This window comes from Pteropus alecto, unplaced genomic scaffold (assembly GCF_000325575.1).
Source record: "Pteropus alecto unplaced genomic scaffold, ASM32557v1 scaffold12, whole genome shotgun sequence".
Taxonomy (NCBI): Eukaryota; Metazoa; Chordata; class Mammalia; order Chiroptera; family Pteropodidae; genus Pteropus; species Pteropus alecto.
Genome location: NW_006432669.1, coordinates 11,108,925 through 11,121,995, shown reverse-complemented (window position 1 = coordinate 11,121,995; position 13,071 = coordinate 11,108,925). Strand labels below are relative to the sequence as shown.

The following is a 13,071-nucleotide window of genomic DNA, read 5'->3' as shown; positions in this document are numbered from 1 at the left end:
ACAAAGCAAATACAAACAGAAATATGGAGTTGAATGCTGAGAAAAATAACTTAAAATATAGAATAACTAAAAATATAGAATGCTTGCTTTGGGCAGCAGATTCAGATCATGGAAAGGAGGTGAGGATTACTGATATTTTCATTAAAGGTCTTTTGAACTATTTGACTTTTTAAATAATACATGATATTGTTTGAATAAAAAACATACCAAAACTTTTAATACATTTTTCCGCACCATAATAGTATATCTTGACCACTTCCTGATATACAAGCAACTGACTTTAGAGATCACTGGTCTACTTTACTACTTCTCTTTTTACTGGAAGAATATTAAGTTACATTCTATGTTGGAAGTGAGCTTTGTAATATAAAAGCAAAATAAAACGTAGTTAAACAATTGACTGGAATCTGAGACTTGTTTTATTCAATAACATAGTATATATTTTATTGAATACCTACTTGCCAGACATTGAGCAAGCTGCTGGAGACTTAGAAATCACACATTAGTGGGGCTAAAAGTGGAAAGGTCTGATACCTTATCTGGATGGTGCTGTTAAAATATTTTGTAACATTAGATAAATTGCTTAATCTTAAGCTTTTATTTCCAAATACGTATAAAGAAAAGGCATGACTGAGCTGCCATATTCACAGAACTGCTTTGAAGATCATACAAGGTAATGTTTTGGTTATGGAGGCACCTTCGGGGTTGTTACACAATTTCCTTGACATGTGAGAAAAAGAGGATATCACAGAGGATGATTATAGATGAACAGATGAATAGCAAATACACATAAGAAACAGTGAGTTCTGTGAGAGTGGTAACATAGACTAAAATTAGAACACTCCTTAAAAAGAAAAGTGGGTAAGTGAAAATGAAACATAATACTGAAGACAAGTGGTACTGAAGGCTTCGGCTAAATGCTCTGGTGTAACACATTACGTCCAAGGCAAATAATTATGGGCTAGTATGATTCAGGGATAGTATCAATTATCATATTTTCACCAAAATACCTCATATTTTATAATTATTTGATGATTTTACATGTAATTAGTTTTCAGCATCCAGTTAGCTGGTAATGCTATCAGAGTTGATATTATAGCTACTCATCTTTGTTTCTAGTCATAAGGAAGAATCCTGATTATATTGTTGCTATGGCTTGAGAGTTTTATGCTTGCTTTGGGACTTGGTTTCCACAGAAGAAAGCCAAATAAGTCAATAACCCCTCTGCATATGCAACATCCTAAAGAAATACCTCTGCTTCATGGAAAGTAGGTTGAAATGAGGCTGGAGAAGGACAGTTCAGAATAAGAAGAGCATGTGCTTAAAAATTCAAGATTCTGAAAATTTCTGAATATTCTTTGAAAAAATTGTTTTAAACCAACATAAATTAAATGTACTATTAGTATTTGACTTGTGTGTCATGAAGGTAAAGAATAGTAATATTTTCATGATAGAATTGGGGTAGATAACCTCCTCCATTCTGAATTTCTTGCTGAGTCCTAAACATTCCATATTCCTGGTGTTTATCCAATTGTACAACCAATCAATAGCACAAGAAGCTTTCCCCTACTTAAATATTTCTTATATCAACCTTTATTGAACTTTGGTAAAACTTCAAAATAAACAATTTTTGGACTTGTTTTATGTGAATATGAGATTTTAAGAAAGAACTGAAAGTTAACTGAAAGTCTGTAAAGAGAAGAAAAATATAGCTCAGGATTGTTAATGCAAGTCACGTCAACAGATAATTTTGAGTACTTACTCTGTACTTGACATTGTCATTATACTTGAAGGAATGAAAATATAGGGTCATTCAATTCAATGGAAATTCCACAAATATTTACTTAATAAGTACCTACTTTGTACCAGATACTCTTAGAAATGTGAGATGCAGAGATGAGTAAGAAATAATTCTTGTGTTCAAAAAATGTATAGTTTATTTGCAATAAATACATATATGTGGTGACTATTATGATATAGTTTAAAATGCCTTTAACCAGATTAAATACATTAAGTGGCATTAGAAAAGGAAAACCAGTCTATGGCCATGCTACCCTGAACAAGCCCAATCCTGTCTGATCTTGGAAGCTAAGCAGAGTCGGGCCTGGTTAGTACTTGGATGGGAGATCACCTAGGAAGACCAAGTGCTGCAGGCGTAAAAAATAAAAAAAAAATAAAGGATTGTAAACTGACAAGATCTTTGCAATCTGTGAGATCAACCAAGGGTTGCCTCACCTAAAAAAGAAAAAGAAAAGAAAAGGAAAACCACATTTTTATCATTTTTAAAGAAGGAAAATTAAATAGGTTATGAATATAGAGATTATCAGTGGGTGGGATATAGAAATCTCACTTGCAATACATAGCATAGAGGAAGAAACAGAAGAGAAATTAGAGGAAGGCAGGTCAGCAGAAAGGCTGACCTTTCCACAAAGACGAGGGAACTCCTCCTGCTTGACTTCTTGAGCTGGTCTTTTCCTGCCTTTGGACTTGAACTGAAGCATTTATACTTCCAAGGTCATGAGCCTGCTGGCTTTCAGACTGGAACTGATACCATCAGCTCTCCTGGTTCTCGGGCCTTGAGACTGGGACTGGAACTACACCACTCTCTATCCTTGGTCTCCAGCTTGCTGACTGCAAAGAACTCTGACTAATACATCCTGATTATTAGCATGACGCACATGGCAGAATGTCACTGGGTCTCAAGGATTTACGGGAGTCTGTCTTGATCCTTCTATGGCCAGTGTTAAACTTGATTGAAAGCAACCTAAAACAAAATAAATTCTGACTCAGGTATTGGGAATCTTCTTTATTTTAAAACTTTTGTTTTTGTTTTATTTAGAAATCATGACTGGCCAGTCTATCTTTAAAAATCAGTTGCAGGACAGAGTGGAAATAACATGCAGTACCAGTGGGTCTTTCAAGGAGTAACTTGTAGCAAATGTTATTTGTGCTCTGCCACATCCCTTCAAAACATACTTTTATATGCCTAATGCTGTTTACTGTAACTCTTTGCCTGTGAAATTTTTTTTTCTGGCCAAGAAAGCTGGCTTCTCTCAATTTCTTGTGGTTTTATAGTAAAACAGTCTATCCTGATACCTCTCAAAGGACATCTCCAACCAAAAGTTGAGTTTATTACACAGGAGATGTTTTATTCTTCTAACTAACAGACTGATCTAGGGAGGGGGCCAACATAAACACTAAGCCTGATTCTTCTCAAATATGTGATACATAGGCACAACTCAGTCTTATAGCCACTTTGATAATTTAAAATTAGTTTTACATGGAAAATAATAATGTATATATCCTAATTTATTTTCATTTTGTTTCTGTCAGTTATAATAGGAAAAAAATGATTAATACAAAAAGCGAGGCATTGTAGATTAATGACTCAGAGTGGACAACCTTCAGGAGGAGTCTATACTTTAATTGTTTTTAACTGAAGAAAGGACAAATATAAAAGGTTCAAATGACTTGAAGTTTTGTTTTTTATTTTTATCTCTTCTCTCAAATTTTCTTATCTTTTACTGTTATGTAGGTGTTCAGAGTTGCATCCATCATACACTGTCATCATTCTTTCCAGTTTTTCTTTATTTTATTCTGATTCATTTGTCCTTCATCTCTAATTGCTCTCCCCACCATAGACACTCATTTTAATGTATTGATATATTTTCTTATACAAACAAAAAAAGAATAATTTATTCTTAAATACATGTGAAAATACTATTTATCTACATATGCATAGTTTACTTAAATAATGAGGTATTTTGTGTTATAAATCTCACTTTGTTTTCTTTTCTAATCCACCCAATGTTTTAAAGATACTCTTGTGTTGCCATATGAAAATCTAGTTCAATATTCTCAATATTAAAACATATTCCATTATCCATTCTCTTATTGATGTTTCCAACAACTTACCACCAGAACAAATACCAGAAAGCACAATCTTGCACATGTAGTCTTATGAACCTGAGAGTGTTTCTCATATATAACCCGAAACATAATTGCTGAATTATAAATTATACACATGTTTATTTCACTTAAATTCTATATGATCGACTTACAAAATGGCTCAACTACTTTCCATTCCTATCAGCAGAACATAAAGGTTCCTGTGACTATATTCTGGTCAGCATTTGATATTACCTAATTTTCTAAATTTGATATTCTAGAAGATATTTGACACTTTGTTATAATTTGTATTTCTCTTATAGCTAGTAAGATTAAAAATTTCTGCATGTACTACCTAGCCATTTCTGAACTTCTTGTGAATTTCTCGAACATTGAATTTGATTATTTTTCTATTAAGTTTTTTGTCTAACTCTAACTGAAGAAGTAGAGTTCTTTATATATTCTAGATCATAAAGGTTTAGGCAAGTTTAAGTATTGCAAATACTTTCATTGACTGTAACTGTGATGTCCTTTGTTGAAAATAATTTCTTAATTCTAATTTTAAAAATTTATCAATTTTATTCTTATTATTTGCACTTTTTAGGTCTTATTTAAGGTGTGATTTCCTACCAAGGGCACAAGAATATTGTCCTGGATTTTCTTCATTAACTTCACAGATTTATCTTTTACAATTAGGGCTTACTCCATCTAGAGTTTAGTATTGGCTATATTGTGACTTGGATCCTGCTTAAAGTTTTCCCAGTATCATCCAATAAATAAATATTTTTTCTCAGTGATGTGTGAAGCAAACACTATTATTAAAAGTGGTCCAAGTATAAAATTTTGTTCTCATTTAAATTTCAGAATAACATCTTAAAGTTTCCCCGATAAAAGCTCACTAGAATTTTGTTGTCTATTGCATTGATTTATATTATTTACTTTGCAAAAATTGAAGGGGAGGAAACAAAATATTGTTTAAGAAGTACCTACAATAAGTTGGGAGTTATAATTTAACTGAAATGAGATAGAAATGGGCTATTAAAACAAAAAAAATAATGTCCAACCTTACTAGAAATAAATGACATACAATTTAAAGTGACAAATCATTTTCACTTTTTAAATTAAAAATTATAATAATGCTAATAATTAGTATGTGAATAAATGTGGCTAAACAATTTCATACACTGGTGGGAGTATCATTTTTACAGGCATCTTAGAGAAATCTGTCAATACTATTAAAATCTTAAATGTGGATAAACTTTAAGACAGATATCTACTTCCAGAAATATATGTGTATTAAAATGTTCCCTGGTGACTTGTTCATAATTGTAAAAACAAAGTAAATATTATTAACATCCAGTTGTAATACATTTTAAAGTAAATTATGCTTCCTCCTTATAATGAATTATATTCAGTCACTAAAATTTATGTTATAGATTGTCATGTAAGTGTCTGACATTAAGCTTTTAATTTCTGAGACATCCATTTCAAATACATCCATCTGGAATAAGCATATTGCCAGCTATACAACATAGCTACTAGCAAAATAAATAGATAAGAAAACATGCCACTCCTACCCATGAAGGTCCTCTTTAAGAAAGTCCTGGTAACCTAGATTACTGGCCGTATGTATGAATGTCCCTCCCCTTCTCTTTCTGCATCTAATTCTTTTAAATTAGCCAATAAAGAATGAATTTGTGAATCTTTAAACACCCAACTCTGGACCCTAATAAAGGCAGAGCCCCAGGCTCCCTCTCTCTCTCTCTGTTAGCAGCCTGACTGTGTGGCCTTCGTGATTGTTTCATGTTGTATATTTTGCTTTCCCATTTAAATTATAAACACCCGAGAAAACTCTAATTCTTGAATATCATTCATGTTACTAGAAAGGAATACTAAAACTATCCACTAGATCTTCTCAACATAACTGTAAATGAACAAATAAATATTCTGATTTATATATCAGCCTCTTGTGAAGTTGGTGCCAATGAGCTTCCAAGGTCTGATGATCCTGTTTATAAACTCATTTTCGTGGACTGGCACACACAAGACAAGATCCCATGTGCTACCAAGTAATGCCATCCTTTGAGGCTCAATCTGATTATTATCATTTTTTATAACATTTTTCAGTTTGATGTTTAAAAAATCATAGTTTTAAAACTTGCATTTCTTTCTCATTATTGAACTTGGGCTGTAGAGGCAGCATATTCTAGCAGTGATCAGTATATGCGCAGACCATGCACAGAAGTAGAAAACATCCTGTGAACATTAGAGAAAATGATTATGATTTACCTATATATTTTTCAATATTTAGTAGAATTGGAAACGGAAATAGATTCAAAGCAAAAATCACATTTATGATTATTGCTATGCAGGCTCATGTTCTTTATAGAGAAACTTATCTCACATAGACAGCAAACCAGAAAAAATATATATAAATGGTTTAGGGAATAAGATTTTTCTTTTTTAAAGAAAAAAACTATTTTTTTAATTAAAAAATGTATGTAGTCGGTATCTTATATTTTTATTGCTAAAATATTATAATCAATTAAACTAAATCTAGAAGAATCTTTTTCCAGTTACTAAGCAAGAAACCCAAATGAAATGACATCAAACCTATATAAGCACTATATAGATTTTTTAGTCATTTAATCATTTTTGTTTTATAAAAACACCATTTGTTTTGTTTATTGTATTAATTAAATGGTATTCCAAAATGAATAAGAGTAGTAGACTACTACGCTAATGAAAAAAAATAGGTCTCTTTGTTTGACATTTTTTTATATTTGAAATGCTTTAAAAATAGTCATAGACCTATTTTTATAAAATTGTCTGAATGTTTCTGCATACTTTAAATCTTCAGTATTATTATTTTCAATTTCTCATCTAAACAGATCTAAACAGGAACTCCAGAAAAGAAGTTGAAAACATTTTTGATTTATGTTCCTATTTTCCCAAGACGGTGTTAATGTAATCATCATAAACACAATATACCCAACACTATACAATAGATAAGTTTCAGATATGGGTTTTATTAAAAACATATATTTTTATCTATCACAAGTTTTGCACAAAGTGATTCTCTCTGGTGGCAAAATTTACCAGCTTTGCTTCTTAGCTTGAAAAATAACATTAAATAAGTGACGTAACGTTGAATTCTAAACTATTAAATGTATTTTTCAGACTTAATGACGATGTACTGTCGATAATCATCTGAGAGGTTGGCCAATTTGATTATAAACTCCTAAGACAGAATACACAATAAATAGCATATCAAATGTATTTACAAGTATGATATACAGGAGATAAACTATTTGTCATTAAAATCAGGAATATAAATTTTAACTTCTTATTCAGCACTTGCATTTGTACACTTATTAATTGATCATAATATTACCAATCTTCACCATTCTCTTCTTAGAAATTCATAATGACAATTTCTCATTTAAGGGAGAAAAATTACAAACAACCCGAAGGCATGTCAGAAATTGTTGGCAGATATTGATTTTGTATGTTTTAGAATGTAAGGCTAAAAAAAATGCTACTATCTATGGATTTCTGATTTCCACTTAGCTATTCTCAATCACCACTTTATTATGTAATCAAGATTTATCAAGCTGTTCTATATTCAGTTCTCCTCTCTCACCAGATATAAAAGAGTTATAGTTCCGAGTCTCCTTGCTGCTAGACAGACATATGCTGAACTGGCCCCATGGGTTGTGAGTGGAAGTGGAACGCGCTTGAAGCATTTAAAGGATGGTACACAACCCTCCAACTATCTCTTCTGTTATAACAATGATAAATGGGTTGTTACAATGAAGATAGCAGGAGATCAAAGCCTCATGATTGTTGAGCCACTGCACAGAGGACAGATCCCTTAGTCTCTCACAACCATGGTATCTACAGCTTGAGCAATAAAAGAAATCTTTCACTGGGATAAGCAATAAAAAACTTATTGTGCTTGTTTCTGCAACTTAGCCTCATAATTGTGGCTTATGCAACAATCTTGTCTTTTTTAAGATTGAGAATGACTTGAGAACTTAGAGAATTATTCATTAAGAGAAAAGAGGTCCCAAATACACTGAAGCTAAACACAAAAAGATAAAGAAAAACAAGAAACTGGACACAGAGTTCACATAATTGAAGAAAACTTAAGTACAGTTCTTTGGAAGGAAAAATTTTTCAAATTTGTTCTGTATTGACACATAAATTGCCTTTATCATTCTGGAATCATTCATAAAAGGTATAATCAGAGATTCTTGTTAAAAGTGGTTGGTGTTATTTATGACAACTAAAAATTAAAAGAATTTCTGTGAGATAAAGCGTGATAATCCTGCTGGGAATTGTAACCTGTGTCTGTTGTTGGAGCAAATGCAGACTGGATTTTCTTCATACATGAGATATACCTTTTATGAAATATTGGAATAGTTTCAGGATGTGTGTATAATGGAGGGCAGATATTGGTTTAGTACAGAACATGGGCCAGAGCATTCTTTTTATCATCATTGGGACTTGTATTGATTTTATTTGGAATAAAGTAGGTTGGAAGACTGGACAAAGTTCAGAATGATATAGAGTAACATAAACATAACTCCTCTTTGTGTCAAACTCAGGCAAGGCAAGTAATGCAGATCAGAGAACTGCTTTAATGATTCACTGAAGCTAAAGTTCAAATAAAAGCACAGTAGCAGCCAAACACCTGAAAATATAACAGTTGCTAGTGAGGCATATACCTTTCTAAGAAAAGGTTTTAGGAAGAATGTGAATCTAAGAGAGAAAGATTATCCAATAGCACATGTCAGCAAATAGTGATTCTGAAAGAGACCAAAGCAAGGTCAGGGTTTAAGCAAATGCTTTGGTCTTACACAACCACAGTAAACCTTTGTTCCAAATCATATCTCTGCTGTGATCTTGGGCTAAATCTTGATTTTGGGGAGGCATTAGTCTTCTCAGCTGTAGAATGGAGAATTGGTCTTCAAGGTCTCTTCCATAGCAAATATTTCATGCCACTGCATAAATGTAGCAGTCTCTAGTACCAACTTCAGCTATGGATTCTGTTCGGCTTAACATAATTCATCTATTCCCAAATGTGCTGAAAAAGCATAGGTCTGACACTGCTCTGGGTAAGAGAAAGTCCCTCAAGTAGATCCCATGTCCAAAACTGTCCAGAGCTCAGCACTCATCATCATACTGAAGATGAAAGACCTCTTCTAGTTACTCAAAACTTAAAGAACAAATGGACTCTTGCAGAATTTAATGCCCACATAAACATTGAATCACAAATGAAAAATTACAACTAATTAAGCACATAACCCTTACAAAGCTCTTGCACTGCCAAGTTTTCTTAGAGAAAGAAGCAGAATCTAAACAGTGTAATAAAGTAATTGGAGACAGAAGTCCTTGTTTCTAAACTCTAGTTAATACTGATAATTTAATTTAATGACTAGCTATGTGACCTTGGGCAACTCAAGATTTTGGGACCTCAGGTCTCTCCTCAAGTGTAAAACAAAGAGCTGTGGTGACTGGAAGACATGACCAAGAGGTCCTACTAGTTTAAAGATGTCATGGTTTCCAACGTAGCATTATACACTAAACAAGAAATGACATGGTAGCTTATTAAAACTGAGAAAAATTTAAGAAAAGGATCTGTATTTTAACAAGGATTATCTACCTGAATGTTTTAGGTAAAATCTTTCAAGAACATCAAATGCAAAATGGCAATAAAATTCAAGTTTTTCTTAAATGAAGTATGAAGAGCAAAAAAAATGAAAAGAGTGGCATATACCTATAGGAACATACATTTATAATAAAGATAAAATTGTGTTTAATGCCAATAATGATGAAGGTCAGTGTAGCTTTGATGTCAACATAACTTTTCTATTCCCCTTCTAGTTGATATGTATTTAGCACTGCATATGTCCTAGGAAAATCACAGTAAATTATATTCTTTTTAAAAAAGTTTTTACTCAGGCATTAAATAAATTCGAAGAAACATTTTCTTCTTTGGGGGCAAGAATTATTGAATGCAATTAATTTATCTCTTTTTACGAAGGAGGAACAAAAAAACTGAAGTACAAATCTTTCTTGTTAGGTATGAATCAAAAGGCAGAGATGTACAGAGAGGCCTTCTCTAATAGATGGATTCCTTCATTGCCTGATTCACTTACAGACATGAAACAATTTAATGTTTTTCTTAGAAATAGAATAACTTAGGAAAATTATGTTAATATAAAATATCAAAATATAGTATGGGCATACTATCTTTTTAAAATACATCTCACACCATAGAGAATGATGTAGAAGATGCAAGTCATCTTTTCTGCCCTACATTGTACTCACCAAAGGTAATTACCATAAATTTGGTGTTATAGCAATAAATTTGAAAATAAAAGTTATTTACTTTTCAATAAAATACTTAATTCATCTAGAGATGACATAAAATTCTTTCTATTTAAGCTTGGGGCAATACCATGGTTTCTCAAAAAGATCTGACATTATTGACAAGCATCTTGTATATTGCCTAATTGTATCTCTATAATCAGGAAGAACTGGCTTGCCAATGACTATACAGCCCGATAAGACCATGACTGACTTCAAGATAGTCTCTTACATTTATGTTTGCTGAATTGAACACCATTTCTGGGAACTACTCCACCTCCCGGTTATGGTTATAATGAATGTCATCTGCAAATATAATAATTTTTCAGGGATCAATGATTGGCCTTATTTTGTAGGTTTTACTGTTTAGACACCATTTTGGGGTTAGGGATTATGAGAATTTCTGTGGCCATATTTATACATATTTTTAAGGCCCTTAGAAACAAAGTGGACTAAAAATATTAGAAGTCCTCTATCTTCACTCTAGGAGGAGTTAGAAGGAGACACCACTCATCTTTTCCCTGGGGAGAAAATTGGCATCCTCCAGGACACTTTGAACAGGTGAATGTATTGTAGATTTTAGTCCACTAGCTACTGTCAGCATGTTGTCACATCAGGCTTTCAATTAGGCTCTATCCAAAGACTTAGAAAAGAGGAAATAACTACCTTTGAAAGACAAACTGAAAAAGAAGAGCTTAGTGGATCAAAACAGATACATGCAAAATAACTTGAAGAAGGCAGAATGAGTTCAAGAACTGCAAATTAACTATTCATTATTAAATTTATTATTGCAATAACAAATGCTTTTTATTGAAAACTGTATTCTGCTATATACTAAACCTGAACACATATAATGTGAATGTGTGCATATAAATCTATCCATATATATTATTTTCTCTCTTTTGCTATACAGGAATTTGGGATTCAAAGAGCTAAGGTGCCTTATACAAGACTTCACAGTTACTAAGTGACAGAACTAGGTCCCAAACTCAAGTCAAATTCTATTAGCTGTGCCGCTTATCTAAATAAAGGATATGCCATTGAGGAGGAAAATTTGTTGATCGTTGAAGCATAAATGTCACAGGTTTTGAAAACAGATCAAATCTTTACCCAGTCATATAGTGGCTACATTATGTTATGGGAGGAGATAATGTGCAAAATAGTGCATTGCCTGGCATTCAAGAATGGAGAGTAAAATAAGGTTACTCAAGCCCCTTCAAATGCTCTCATAGGGAAAAAATAACATCAGCCTATGGAGTATGATTTTTACCCTTATTGGCAAGACTATCTCATTATAAAATTAATGGATCAATTCTATTATTAATTCTATTATTATCCTAACTCCACACCCCCCCAATATGTGAATTAAGTCAAAATCTCTTGATTCTGATTTCTGCTATCACCAAACAAGTTTCTAAACTCGACTGGCTGCCTTTATAGATTTACCTGTAGAAAGAGTTTATTTTGTTTGTATTTACATAAGCATACAGGCCCACATAAAAGCTATTTTTAAATTATAAACTAGTCAATTAACTTGGTGTTTACAAATCAGTTTTGTGAGTTTGGTTAATGGGGGGGGGTGGAGCATTGTTTCTGAGAAACTGAGGTCTCCTTAGTGTGCGGTCCCAAGTAGGATTCTCAGCTTTACTATGGCAATGTGTGCCACCCAGGCAGGGTCCCTTGATAAGGAGCTGACCAACCTTCTTTTATGCAACATCCCCTCTTCAGTCTCACCTTCACCCTCACGTACCAGCTAGGTTGAGGGACTTGTAATGTGGCAAACAGCCATGCTCTGCCTCAGCTCTGGCTCTCACATGCATTACACCTTGAAGCAGTGAATGCTTTGGAGAATAAGCAAACAGTATAAACTTATTCAAAACTGGTTTTCGTCTTGGCGATTTTTAAAAATCCATTTTATCTCATTTAGCTTTTCTTTCTTTAATTTTTTAATTTTTTTAGGTGAGGCAGCCCCTTGGTCGACCTCACAGATTGCAAGGACCTTGTCAGCTTACGACCTCTTATTTTTTATTTTTTATGCCTATAGCATCTGGTCTTCCTAGGTGGTCTCCCATCCAAGTACTAATCAGGCCAGACCCTGCTTAGCTTCCGAGATCAGATGGGATTGGACTTGTTCAGGGTGGCATGGCCGTAGACTCCATCCATTCTTAAATTTGATATTTCTCATTCAGCTTCTGAATACATCAATGTCTTTGACCTCTTATTGGATTAAAGTTTCCTCCTGTGTGTTTTTAGTCAGTTTTTGCATAGTGTTATCATTGCAGCTACCAGTTGCCATTCTAAGTGTCCGTTAGCACTATTAGCTCCTTGAATACAGGAACTTCTTACTCATATCTGCATTCCAGAACTGTACTTCATCATTTAGTGGGTAACCAAAAAATTCTTACTGAAAATACTAATATTTGGGGCCCCCTAGATCCTGGCATTAAATTAGAGATAGTATCTGGCTCAGAGCAGAATTCTTAGGGCCTAGCAATGTATTTAATTCTTAATAAATACTTATTAAGTAAATAATCAGAGATAACTTATTGATGGTTGTATCAAAAGAAAACATTAAAGGACTTTTTTTTTTTTTAATCTATAAGCCTTTAGTCAGTGTGGTCAGCATTCTTAGTCTCTAGTTATTATAAGAACAAAATGCTGTTTAAATGTGCTACTTCTTATAGTCCTTCTCTATAGAAAAACAATGAAACATATGCAGGTTTGTTCCAGAGTTATAACAAAATCATATCGTTGAATGATAAAAACAGAAAATCGGAACTGAATTCAGGAAAAGAAGATTGAATAAAA

The 13,071-nt window shown here is 33.0% G+C and overlaps 3 pseudogenes; 1 reads left to right on the top strand and 2 right to left on the bottom strand.

The window, feature by feature from the left end:
* Window positions 1-13,071, bottom strand: part of LOC102895902 — an 82,174-nt pseudogene that overhangs the window by 39,866 nt on the left and 29,237 nt on the right.
* Window positions 2,038-2,156, top strand: LOC112476301 (annotated as a pseudogene).
* LOC112476291 lies at window positions 12,299-12,417 on the bottom strand (annotated as a pseudogene).